Below are 13846 nucleotides of genomic sequence, written 5' to 3'. Positions count from 1 at the left end.
GACAGCTGCTATTTCACATCAGCTCATATGAACTCTATATGCTAATCAGCGTTCTCTAACAATCTTAACAACCCTCTTTTCCTTTCTTTCTTTCACTCTCTCTTTTGTCTTCTCTCTGTCCTTCTTTACATCTGTCCATCTGTTTTCTTTAATTCTTTCTTTCCTCCTAACCTTCTTTCTTTCCTTTATTCTAGTTTTCCTTCCTTCGTTCTTTCTTTCTTATTCACCTTCTTCGTTTGTGCCTTTATTCTTTCTTTATTACCATCTAGCCTTCATTCTTGCTTGCTTTCTTTCTTGCTTTCCTAAGTTACTTCCTTCTTTCCTGCTTTCCTTTTTTTGTCTACATCATCTCAGATATTCATAATGGCACCATACACAAGGTTGCACAATATGAGCTAGCACACTTACATACGTCCTTTGATTGGAAGCTCAAAGTTAGACTGAGTGCAGAGTTTTTTATACTCTTGGTGGCAGGTAAAGTAGCAAAAAAGCCTGATATACCTGTTAAAATGTTCACTCTTATGAGTGATAAGCTGCAGGGTTCTCTCAGCAAAGTGTTCAGCTCCCAAGACTTTTGTAGAGGCTGGTTTTGGCACAGGGCGCTAAACCGTTTGGAAGTTCTCCTGTCACCGTTTGTGTTTTTGATATAACACCCTAAGTGGGCAAGTGTAGGAGATTGGCTTAGTATATGGTGCACACTTATTTAAGTGAAGCACCTTGAACTTATCTAGTCTACCATTATGGTGATTTTAGTGGTCTTAGATTACCTTAGAAAGCTATTTACATTGTAGCTTGGGAAAGCAGCCTTCAGGCTTAGTCCAGAAGAAGTGTTAAGCAGCCTGTTTTACCAGATCTAATCATGTAGTGTAGGTTAAACGGAAAAGAACCACACAGTGTAGTTATAAAAATATGTCTATTTATTACACATCATTCACTAACACATTGGTATATCTCCTACCCAGAGATATCAACACAAGTACACAGTATTAGTTCAACTGCAAGAGATAAGTACGCACAATGCATAGTGGTCTCCAGGGGGAGACTAAACCATATACTAAGAAAGTGGAATGCGAACTGTGATCGAAGTGGAGACTTGGACCAAGAGACTCAGAAGAGCTAGGGACACAAGGAACCCCACGGAGGCTGTGTGCAGAGCAGAAACACAGCTGCGTGTCAATAGAAGCAAACAGGAAAGTTGGAGTTGCAGTTTTGAAGAAGGGGGCTTTCCTGTGGACCCTTAAGAAACCCTGTGAAAGACAGAAGGTTGATGAGTCACCCCACCTGTGGATACCCCAGGAATCAGGATACCTACACCAGGGAAGCCGGGTGCATAGGTGCGAAGTGACGTCTGAAACCGTTGTGGACCACAATGGAGGACTTCAGTAAAGATGCCGCTGGCAAAGACTGTGAAAGAGTCTGGTAGAATCCAAGGGTGGATCCTTGAAGAGAAGAATCTGCAAGCAGGGGGAGAGAGAGTCTATACCACTCCGAGGTGATCAGGAGGCACCAAAGAGCAATGCCCATTGACGACAGAAGATGCAGGAGTAATGCAGCTGGGAGGACCAGGAGCCATGCATGAGTAGTCCCACTTCAGAAGTCGGGTAACAGAGGGTCAGTGTCTGGCGGGAGCACCAACAAGCCTTGGCAGCAGCAATAGACATGGTAAACTATAAAGGAGCAACGTTGGAACCAGCAAGGTCCAAGGGACTCACTAAGTGCAGGAAGTCAGAGCAGGCCGAAAGCAAGCAGGTGAGCCCACTGAAGCAAGAGAAGACCCTCGAGAGGACCCACAGGCCAAAGGCACAGGAGTCGCAAGAGTACCTCGAGCAGCTCATTATCGACGCCGGACTTCGCATCTCAAGCCCTCGTTGATGGGATCCTCAATGACAGTGTAGGGCCTCGCACTGCAGCCTCGCTGCATCTTGGAACCTATGCTTTCCTTCGGCTGACCAACACATCTTTAACATGGACCCTTGCGCTGCTCCGCTAAAGAGGATGTAAGATATTTTGTTCACCTGGCCTAACTGGGTCCCTGTAGCTGGCCAGCGCTCAATCTCGGTCCACCTTAACTTGTGACTTTGGTTCAGTTTGAGACAACCAGATATCCAGATTTGGCGCTTTGTGGCGATATTTTCACTCGCATTTTTAAAAATGCACATCTTCAGTTCTACTGATTAGATATTTGTCATTTTGGTCTTGTTTCATTAATTAAAAATTAGCCATATTTTTCGAACTTATTCTGGGATCCTTTTCTGTGCGGCGTTCTTAACTTTGTTACTGTTTGAAGTGTTGCACAGCTACTTTACATATTGCCTCTTAGTTAAGCCTGACTGCTGTGTGCCAAGCTACCAGAGGGTTGAGCACAGGTTAATTTAGGATAGGTTTGCACATCACCGAGACAAGGATTGTGGTTGCTACTTAAGTAGGGTTTCACCCCCCTCAAACAGCAACCCAATTTCTCACAGCACCCTACTCTCCTGGTCTAATCCAGTGCCACTAATATGACTTGGCCTGGTCGTATCTGATCTTCTTCAGAACTCAAGGCAGGAGAAGTAGATGAGGGACGGCATACAGACGTCCCATTCTCCACTCTAGGCAGAATACATTTCCAACAGAAAGCGTTCTAAGAAATTCCCACTCACAAAAGTGTTGACAATGTGGGTTCTCGGTGGTGGCGAAGAGCTCGAGCCAGGGGTCTCCCCACTGCTGCAACACAACTTGGGCCACCTCCAGGTGTATCTGCCATTTGTGATATGCAAAGTGTCGCCAGTTGAGTTTGCCCACCATGGTGTTGAAACATTTTGCCAGGTGGTTAACGACTAAGACACAAGATGATGGACGGAATGTTGCACAATGGCAAAACATTCACCCCCAGTCACAGATCTGGGTTTAATCCATCGTTATTTTGCTCACCAAGCCACCCCAGTTCAGACATGGCCATATGCAAATCAGTCTTGACCCTGTACCTCATGGGAACAGTCCAGACTGAACTGCCAAGCCATGTCTTCCCTGGACCGGAATCAAGCATCCTAGGACTGGTTTCTGGCTATCAGCCGTCTTCAGCCAGGATAGCTGGACTCCAGTGGCTTAGTGAGCACGGGACCCACGTCTGGGCATACCCTTCCCACATAGGGTGAACAGCAAAACACACAAGATGATGGACGGAATGTTGCACAATGGCAAAACATTCACCCCCAGTCACAGATCTGGGTTTAATCCAACATTATTTTGCTCACCAAGCCACCCCAGTTCAGACATAGCCATATGCAAATCAGTCTTGACCCTGTGCCTCATGGGAACAGTCCAGACCGAACTGCCAAGTTTGTGGCGATATTTTCACTAGCATTTTTAAAAATGCACATCTTCAGTTCTACTGATTAGATATTTGTCATTTTGGTCTTGTTTCATTAATTAAAAATTAGCCATATTTTTCTAACTTATTCTGGGATCCTTTTCTGTGCGGCGTTCTTAACTTTTTTACTGTTTGAAGTGTTGCACAGCTACTTTACATATTGCCTCCTAGTTAAGCCTGACTGCTGTGTGCCAAGCTACCAGAGGGTTGAGCACAGGTTAATTTAGGATAGGTTTGCACATCACCCAGACAAGGATTGTGGTTGCTACTTAAGTAGGGTTTCACCCCCCTCAAACAGCAACCCAATTTCTCACAGCACCCCACTCTCCTGGTCTAATCCAGTGCCACTAATATGACTTGGCCTGGTCGTATCTGATCTTCTTCAGAACTCAAGGCAGGAGAAGTAGATGAGGGAAGGCATACAGACGTCCCATTCTCCACTCTAGGCAGAATACATTTCCAACAGAAAGCGTTCTAAGAAATTCCCACTCACAAAAGTGTTGACAATGTGGGTTCTCGGTGGTGGTGAAGAGCTCGAGCCTGGGGTCTCCCCACTGCTGCAACATACCTTGGGCCACCTCCAGCTGTATGGATAAGTTACTTACCTGTAATCCTAGTTCTCTTCCAGGGGTATCCTCATCAAAGTCATAAGCACTGAATATTCCCGCCCATGTGCGGGACCCCGGAAACAATATAAAAGTATATATGTAAAAAACACATATATCTCGCTCCACATATATGTATGTACATATATTATTTTTCTCACACCAATGCAGCTCCATAACTGAGGCTAAAACAATGTAAACACATATACATGCACTGCAATTAGTAAGGAAGCAAAAGAAAAAAACACATTAGATCAAATAACCTTTGAACTTTGTGTTTTAATGAGTAGACCACTCATAAATCCTGAAAATTGCTTGCAAATAGACATTGTTAGCCCTCAGGCTGCATTGCAAAACAATAGCATAGAAAATTAAACCATTTTCAACAAAAACTGGCACCGTGCCTTTAAGGCAGCCATGACCCCAGGCTTCCCATCATGCCTCAGGGGTGACAGTTAGGTCAGTTGTTCTTTGCATAACCCTGAAGACAGGGCTCAACCACAAGATTGAAATAGTACAACATCTCATTTACCTGGGGAGGCGGGTGGGTTGCTTATGACTTTGATGAGGATAGCCCTGGAAGAGAACTAGGATTACAGGTAAGTAACTTATCCTTCTCTTCCAGGGGATCCTCATCAATAGTCATAAGCACTGAATAGAATAGCAAGCCCAACAACCACCTGCAGGTAAATGAGAAGTATATGACCCAACCAAGTCATGACAGCCAAATAATTCAGCTGTTAAACAGATTCCTCAGTGAGGCCTGGCCCACCTGGGTATCTGCTCTAGTGTCAGAATCAAGACAGTAATGTCTGGTAAATGTATGGACAGACCTCCAGGTCGCCGCTTTACAGATCTCAGACATGGGTACATCATGTAGGTAAGCCGCCGTGGCCGCTCTACCTCTAGTGGAATGCGCCTTAGGAGTAAACCCCAAAGGTCTTTGCGCCAATTGGTAAGCAAGTTTGATACACGAAACGATCCATCTGGAAATGGAACGTTTCGATGCTGCATGGTCAGTTCTGATCGATCCATAGTTAATAAACAATTGATCAGAATGTCGAATAGACTTGGACCTGTCTAGATAGAACTTTAAAACCCTCTTCAGATCCAAAGAGTGTAACGCCCTCTCAGCTGGAGTAGAGGGATTAGGAAAAAAAGTGGGTAAAGAGATAGACTGATTGACATGAAAATCTGACACCACTTTCGGCAGGAAAGAAGGGTGCGTTCTGAGCACCACTCTGTTCAAATGAAAAACTGTATACGGTTCTTTAGTACACAGGGCCTGAATTTCGCTCACCCTACGGGCTGACGTAATCGCTACCAAAAAAGCCGCTTTCCAGGAAATATGCTGTAAAGTAGCTTTATGAATGGGCTCAAAAGGTGGGCCCATCAACTTTGATAGGACTAGGTTCAGTTCCCAGGGAGGAGAAGGAGGCCGTACAGGAGGGTATACCTTTTTCAGACCTTGCAGGAAATCTTTTACTGCTGGCAACTGAAAAAAAGAGGTTTGTGAAGGTGATCGCCTATAAGCAGTTATAGCGGCTAAATGCACCTTAATGGAGTTAAACTTCAAACCTGCTTTAGCAAGATACAATAAGTATGGAAGAACTGCCTCTTCCTGACTCTTCACCGGATTATGACCTTTCTGCACGCACCACATATAGAACCTCTTCCACTTGCATGCGTAAGAATGTCTCGTGGAAGGACGTCGTGCTTCTCTCAGAATGGACATGCAGTCTTGTGGCAGTCCTAGATGGCCGTACTGAATGACCTCAGGAGCCATGCTGCCAAGTTCAGTGACGGAAGGTTGGGATGGTGAATCCTCCCGTTCATCTTCGATAACAGGTCCGGCCTGCATGGAAGCCTCTTGTGAGGAGACACTGACAGGTGAAGGAGGTCCGTGTACCACCATTGCCTCGGCCAGTCGGGGGCAATCAGGATCATTGTTGTGCACGAGTGATTCAGCTTGCTCACCACCTTCGGGATCAGAGGAAGGGGTGGAAAGGCGTACACAAGTTCCCCTGACCAATCGATCAAAAGAGCATTCCCCCTCGTTCCTGGTCGATAGAACCTCGAGGCGAAGCTTGGGCATTTGCTGTTTACGTCGTCCGCGAAGAGATCTATGGAAGGACGACCCCAAGCCTGGAAAACGTCGTCTAGTACTTCGTCGTTGAGAACCCAGTCCTCTCTGTCCTCGAAGTGTCGACTTAGTGCGTCCGCCCTCACGTTTTGCTCTCCTGGGAGGTGGACTGCTTGAACAGACAACTTGCGAGCCAGAAGCCAATGCCAGATGCCCTGAGCTTCTAGTGACAGAGTCCTTGAGCGGGTTCCTCCCTGCTTGTTTAAATAGTACATAGTGGTGGTGTTGTCCGTTTGTACTAGAACCACCTCTGTCTGAATCGAGGGAAGGAAAGCTTTGAGAGCCAGGTGGACTGCTCTCAACTCCAGCAAGTTGATGTGGTAGGTGCTTTCTTTTGACGACCACAGACCTTGCACCTGAAGAGGGCCCATGTGCGCCCCCCAGCCTTGCAATGATGCGTCTGTGATGATCGTTTGCGTAGGAGATTGATGGAAGAGAACTCCCACTTGCATATTTTCCTTCTTCGTCCACCACGGAATGGAAGCTCGTGCTACCTCCGACAAAGTGATCTGATCGTCCCATCGATCTGATTGCTGGTCCCATTTGTCCTCCAGATCCTGCTGAAGAGGACGCATCCGAAGTCTGGCGTTCGGTACCAAAAATATGCAGGAAGCCATCGACCCCAAGAGGGAGGCTATCTTTCGCACTTTCTGAGTCCTGTTGCGAAGAACTTGCTGGCACTTGAGCGCTATTGAAAACTGTCTCTCCTCCGAAGGAAACACTTTTCCTACCTCGGAGTCTAGCAGAGCTCCTAGGAAGTGAATCTTCTGAGTGGGATGGGAGACCGACTTCGTGAAGTTGACATGCAGGCCTAGACGTTGACAAAGTTCTATGCATGTCTGGAATTGATTCCGTACATTGTCTGGAGTTGGACCTTTCAACAGCCAATCGTCTAAGTATGGGTATACGAAGACTCCCCTGCGGCGCAGAGCTGCCGCCACCACTGTGACACACTTTGTGAACACTCTGGGGGCCGACTTCAACCCAAAAGGAAGGACTTTGAACTGGTAGTGAGAGGTCCCCACCCGGAACCGAAGGAATCTTCTGTGATCTGGTCGTATCGGGACATGAAAATATGCGTCTTGAAGGTCCACCAAACACATCCAATCCCCCTTCCTGAGATGTGGATATATTTGATGGAGCGCCAACATGCGGAATTTTTCTTTTCGTACATGTAGATTGAGTGTTCTCAAGTCCAGAATAGGTCTGTATTCTGCCTTCTGGCCCTTTTTTCTGACCAGAAAATACCTCGAGTATACTCCTTTTCCCCTTTGAGCCACCGGAACCCTCTCGATGGCTGATTTCTCGAGGAGTGTCGCTACTTCTTTCTTTAACATTTGTAGCTGGTGGCTTGACGTTGACATCGGAGGAACTGGCGGAGGTAGACAATGGAAACGAAGACAGTACCCATTCTGCAGCGTAGACAACACCCATTGATCTTTTGTAATGGCCTGCCACTCTGTTCTGTGATGTGCAATGCTTCCCCCCACTGGAGTGGGCAACGGCGCTGGGGGAAGTGAAGACTCATTGCTTCTGCTGAGACTTATTGAAGTTGTTGCCTTGGCGCTGATTCCCATTTCCTTTGGAATTGCGCTTGCCTTTGTATTGTGATTTCTGTTGGCCTTGTTGGTTCTGGCCCTTCTGCCATTGAGGGGTTTGAACCCTCTGCTTCGAAGTTCCCTTGTTGTCCGAACGGAACTTCTTCCTAAATTCCTTTTTCTTTTCAAGCCCCACGGCTTTGAGGGTGTCCAACTCAGTCTTCATACGCTGCATCTCCTCATCATCACTCGCCCCAAAGAGAGACTTGCCCGAAAAAGGAAGATTTAGAATCCTGGCTTGAGCCTCGGGTTTTAATGCCGTAAGGCGCAACCATGAGGATCTCCTAAATTCCCTTTTCTTTTCAAGCCCCACGGCTTTGAGGGTGTCCAACTCAGTCTTCATACGCTGCATCTCCTCATCAGCACTCGCCCCAAAGAGAGACTTGCCCGAAAAAGGAAGATTTAGAATCCTGGCTTGAGCTTCGGGTTTTAATGCCGTAAGGCGCAACCATGAGGATCTCCCCACTGTGATTCCATGCGCATAACCATGCGCAGCCAGCGTTGCCCCATCTGCCGCCGCTCCTATAATCTGATTGGAGACCTGACTGCCCTCAATCAGAACCTCCTCAAAGTCCTTTCTATCCTCCTGAGGAAGTTTTTCAGAAAATCTCTGAAGTGAGTCCCACAGAGATCTATCATATCTGCCGAGCAGCGCTTCCGCATTGGAGACTTTGAGGAAAGAAGCTGAGGTGTTACAAACTCTTCTCCCCCAGGAATCTTGCACCTTGCTGTCCTTATCCGGAGGCACCGTGGATGAGGAAGCTACCGCATTGGATTTTCTAGCCGCCGCAATGATTACTGAATCAGGCGGGGGATCAGATTTGAGGAACAGAGGATCCTCATCAGGAGGACGATACTTCTTGAGAATCCTCGCTGGGACGGACTTCACCGTTGCCGGCGTCAGGAAGACTTCATTTACTGGGTCCATTATACCCGGGACCATCGGCAACAAAGGTTTGGGTGCCGTTCTGTGCTGTAGGGTTTCAAATATGACTGTCGTCTTGATCTGTGGAGCAGTCATAGGCACTCCTAGCTTCAGGGCTCCCCTGCCCAAGATATCCTGGAATGAAAAAATATCCTCAGTTGGAGATATCCGTGAGCGTGGACTGTTTGTCAAGGTCGGAGAGTAATCCCTGTGAGAGCGGGTCCTCGAAGAACTTGAAGAACTACGAGTCCTCCTGGACCTAGATCTTCTACTTGAGCGCGTTCTAGAGTGCGATCGGTCTCTGCGACGAGATCCTCTCTTACTTGAGTGCCTAGAACGTGACCGTTCCTTACGGGGATGAGCCTGGTCTCGATATGCTTTCAGCCGATCAGCTGTCTCCTTGTCCTTGGCCCAGTGGTGAAGAGGTCTATACCACCGTGGGGAAAGACGAACAGGAGGAGATTTGTGTGCGGAATCCTTCACTGGAGAACGTGATCGTGGAGGTTGATCCGCTTGGTCCTGTTGCGATCTTGCAGGGGACTTGGATCTCTCCCTATCCGAAACACTGTTTCGTCCATCCGAAGATCCGCCACTGCGAGATGCTGAGGAGGATGAGGATAGGCTCACTATAGATCTAGAGGAAGACCTGGAACGAGATCTCTCTTCTGTGACTCTCCTTCTCTTGGCAGGAGGCTCCTGTAGTGGAGATTGTCCCACCTCCGCAGCTGATGCAGATCCTGGAGAACCTAACTGAGACCTTAATACTTGAGACTGGTCCAATGGTTCACCCTCCTTTTCCTGCAGCACCTGCTGCAAAGGCGACCTCTCCTGTGATCTTGCAGGAGAGATGTTCCGGAGCTGCGAAACACTCCGTTCTCTGGATCTCCGCTGATCCATCGACGGTGGCTGTATCGACGCCGAGCGCCGAGCAGGTAGAAGCTCCCTCGACGTCGACCGTGGCTTCCTCGATGCCGACCTCGGGTGACGATGAGTGTCCTTCGGCATAGAGCCCCTCGCCGTCGAAGGTTGTCTACTCGACGACGACTGAGGCTGCTTTGACGCCGATCGCCGGTGCTCTGTCGGCGACGGGGTGTGCCTTGAGGCCGAATGCCGCTTACCCGAATGCGACGGAGGCTGCCTCGACGTCGAACGCCATTGATCGGGCGTCGACGTGGGCTGCTTCGACGTCGATCGACTATGTGTCGATAGAGGCTCCCTCGACGCCGAACGACCATGACTAGTCGTCGACGGAGGATGGCTCGACGCGGAACGCCGGTGGCCAGGCGTCGACGGAGAATGCCTCGACGTCATAGCATGACGATGCTGCTTCGACGTCAGGTGGCTCGCCGTCGAACTCTTCTGCTTCGACGGTGACCTATCCCTCGACGCTGTCTGTAGCGGAAGTACCTTCGATGTTGACGCTGAAGACATCTTCTTCGTCGCCGTCGACTGCTTCTCCAACGCCGATCTCGACGCCGAATGTGAACCAGTCGGGGCTTCTTTCGACGTCGACCGCGTCTTCCGACTTTTCTGCTTCTTGGGAGATCTTCCTCTCTCAGAAAGCCCATAAACACGAATTCTCTCACGTTCTTTCAGAGTTCTGGATGATAAAACCTGGCAGTGTTCACAGGTTTTCGATGAGTGAGATTCTGGTAGGCACAGGATACACACTGAATGAGTGTCAGTCTTGGCCATCTTCCTTCCACATGAAGGGCACTTGTCAAAGAGTGAAGGCATCTCTGACAGAAAAATTACCTTTTTTAAGCCAAAAAAAGGTAGAAGTAACACCCTAAGTCAAAGAGACGTCGAGTGAAAGCAAAAAATTGTAGATAACAAGAATATTTTTTGACAAAAAGTCAAAAAGAAAGGGAGCTGTTTCACCAGGGTCCTGACTAAAGGAGCCGGAAAGAACAACTGACCTAACTGTCACCCCTGAGGCATGATGGGAAGCCTGGGGTCATGGCTGCCTTAAAGGCACGGTGCCAGTTTTTGTTGAAAATGGTTTCATTTTCTATGCTATTGTTTTGCAATGCAGCCTGAGGGCTAACAATGTCTATTTGAAAGCAATTTTCAGGATTTATGAGTGGTCTACTCATTAAAACACAAAGTTCAAAGGTTATTTGATCTAATGTGTTTTTTTCTTTTGCTTCCTTACTAATTGCAGTGCATGTATATGTGTTTACATTGTTTTAGCCTCAGTTATGGAGCTGCATTGGTGTGAGAAAAATAATATATGTACATACATATATGTGAAGCGAGATATATGTGTTTTTTACATATATATTTTTATATTGTTTTCGGGGTCCCGCACATGGGTGGGAATATTCAGTGCTTATGACTATTGATGAGGATCCCCTGGAAGAGAACTGCCATTTGTGATATGCAAAGTGTCGCCATTTGAGTTTGCCCCCCATGGTGTTGAAACATTTTGCCAGGTGATTAACAACTAAGATGCTGCCCTAATGACCCAGCCAGTTCCAGAGGCGCAGAGCCTCCTGGCACAGGACACCGGGCCCCACCTCGCCCTACTTGTTGCAGTACTACATGGCGGTGTTGTTATCCGTGAGAACCAGCTTCTCTTTGATGGAGGGCAGGAAGGCCTTCAAGGCCAAGCAAATCAACTGGAACTCCAGCACTTTGATGTGGATCTGGGCCTGTGCCAAAGACCACACTCCTCTGATCTCTACCTCTCCCAGATTGCATACCCAAAACAACCAGTGAAGCATCTGTCCCCACCATCCGTTCAGGGTGGGGTAGTGAGAGAGGTCTGTCGCTGGTCCAATTGTGTTTGAGCAGCCACCACTGCATATCTTGTGCAGTCTCCTCCAAAATCTGGATGGAATCTGACAGGTTTCCCTTGGTGCTGGGTCCACAAGGACGTCCGATCCTACCTCAGAGCCCGTATATGCAATGTGGCATGGTTGACAAGCAGGATGGAGGAGACCAATAGATCATAGTTCTAATGTTGTGCGCTCACTGATCTGGAGGGAAAATCCGAAAAAACACCATATCCAGAATGGCTCTGATGAAAAGCAGCCTCTGCGAAGGAGTCAGGTGTGACTGGCATGTTGATTGTGAACCCCAAAGTTATCTAGCTCTGGTCCAGCCTTCAATAGCTCGTTGTCAAGCTAGAGGAAGACTGGTATACACTGACCTTTGAAGATGTACTGCAACCACTGCCTCAAATTCGTGATCACCGGAGGGGCACTAGCAAGGCCAAAAGGGGGAATGGCAAACTGAAAAAGCACCTAGCCTACTGCAAACAGCTGGTGGCACTATGGGCCTGCAAGATGGGTACATGAAAATAAGTGTCCAGCAGGCCCAAACCCAACTCATCCAGTCCCCTGCATTTAGGGCAAACAGAACGTGGGCCAGTGTGAGCATCTTGAATTTGTCATTTTGTAAGAAGGTGTTGGAAGGGTGAAGATTCAAAATAGGATGAAAGCCTCCATCGTTCTTCTACACAAGGAAAGTGTTATGTTATGTTATTAATTTTATAGAGCGCATCTGTTACCCGAGGGTGTCCTGGCGCTATCTGCTATCCTGAGGAAAGGAGAAAAGAGTTGTACGGAGAAGAGATGGTTCTAAAACAACCAAGTTTTAAGCATTTTTCTAAAAGGCAACAACTCCGTGCAACTCCTCAGAAGAAAGGGAAGCTGATTCCACAGGTTTGCCGCGCCCACCACAAGGCTTTTCCTGCCCCAACGGGCTTTTTTCACTGGTGGTACTCTCACCAGTTTTTTGAGCTGATGAGCGTAAAGGCCTAGTTGGTAAATACCTTTGGAGTTGGTCCTGTAGATGGCGTGGTCCCTGGTTCTGAAGTGACTTAAAAACGAGGCACATAGATTTGAAGTGTACTCGTTGTCTCACTGGCAGCAAGTGGAGTCTGCGGATTTCGCTAGAATAGGGGAAAATTTAGTTATGTCGGAAATCAGCCTGGCAGCTGTATTCTGCAGCATCTGTAGCCTATGCAACAGCCTCTCTTGGATGTTTAAATAGAGGCTGTTGCAATAGTCCAATCTTGACATGACCAGTGCCGTAACCACCGTCTGTCGACTCTCCTTAGGCAGAAAAGGGAGGATTTTCTTGGTGGTTCTAATGGTGAACATCGTAGATGACACCATGGCATTGACCTGTTTTTTCATGTCCAATCTGTTATCCAAATACACTTCCAAGTTTTTCACATGTGTGGAGGGTGCAGGCAGGGGTCCCAAAGAGTCAGGCCAGCATTCTGGGGTCCACATATTAATGTTGTTCCCAAATAGCATGACCTCAGTCTTGTCTGACTTTAATTTAAGACAAGTGCTGGGATATAACATCCAATCCCTACTTCTGAGGTCAGTACCCTCTCTATGGCTCCTCTGCTCAAAATAGCCTGCACCTACTGATGCAAAACAGAAAGGTGATGCTCCAAAAGCCACTCTGATGCAGGTTGAAAGTACGGAGGGCCAAAAAGGAATGGCAGGGCGGTTGGACGATTTTAACCCCTTCCAGGCTGATGACGAGCTCAGCTCGTCATGAGCGTAACCTGCCGTGCGCTCATGACGAGCTGAGCTCGTCATGTAACGCGGTAATTTTAAAATTGCTGCGTACAGCGGGAAAAGCCGCCGCATTGATGCGGTTAAAGACCCATTTGTGGGATGCAATGCTCTGCCACTCCTACAAAAAGTGCAGAATCCTGCCTCCTACAGAGTGGTTGGTTGTCTCTAAGGGCTCACAAAAGAGGTTATGAGGTTGCTGTCCACAAGGTGGGGGATTGTGATTTATGCTGTCATTAATGGCCTGGGCACTGTCTGTTGGGGTCCCAGCCCCAAACTGGGAAGGCTGTTGTAAATGCTCTGAAGCCTGAAGCTGCCGATATGCCACGCTTCTGGAATATACCCTAAAAGGGCAAAACTGTTGGGGATATTGTCAAACTGGTGCTGACCAGAAGCACAAGGGAATCAACCTTTGACAATTTCTATTATGGTGCACTTTTGTTTCACCTTCAGGGCAAAAAGAAGCATTGTGGATATACTGCCAGTGGAGGTGAAGCAGAGAGGGCCCTTATATAGTCTTGTGTATTTGAAGTAGCTATGTGGGAGTGACTGCCCTCACGATTGTTAATTTATGTATTCTTATAACACGGGCTGTACAAACAGCAAACTAAAGTTAATGTACTTAAACACAACATAAGCTATACAAAATAAATTGTGGAAGATGCTGACGTACTATAAAATAAGT

At 47.6% G+C, this 13846-nt stretch overlaps 1 protein-coding gene across 2 annotated transcripts in view; it reads right to left on the bottom strand.

Moving 5' to 3' along the window:
* Positions 1–13846, bottom strand: part of MON2 (MON2 regulator of endosome-to-Golgi trafficking) — a 1009595-nt gene that overhangs the window by 163478 nt on the left and 832271 nt on the right. The gene's annotated exons all lie outside the window — the stretch shown is intronic.

Source organism: Lissotriton helveticus, chromosome 1_1 (genome assembly GCF_964261635.1).
Source record: "Lissotriton helveticus chromosome 1_1, aLisHel1.1, whole genome shotgun sequence".
Classification (NCBI taxonomy): Eukaryota; Metazoa; Chordata; class Amphibia; order Caudata; family Salamandridae; genus Lissotriton; species Lissotriton helveticus.
Note: the sequence above shows the minus strand (reverse complement) of the source record. Positions and strands in the feature narration are given on the sequence as shown.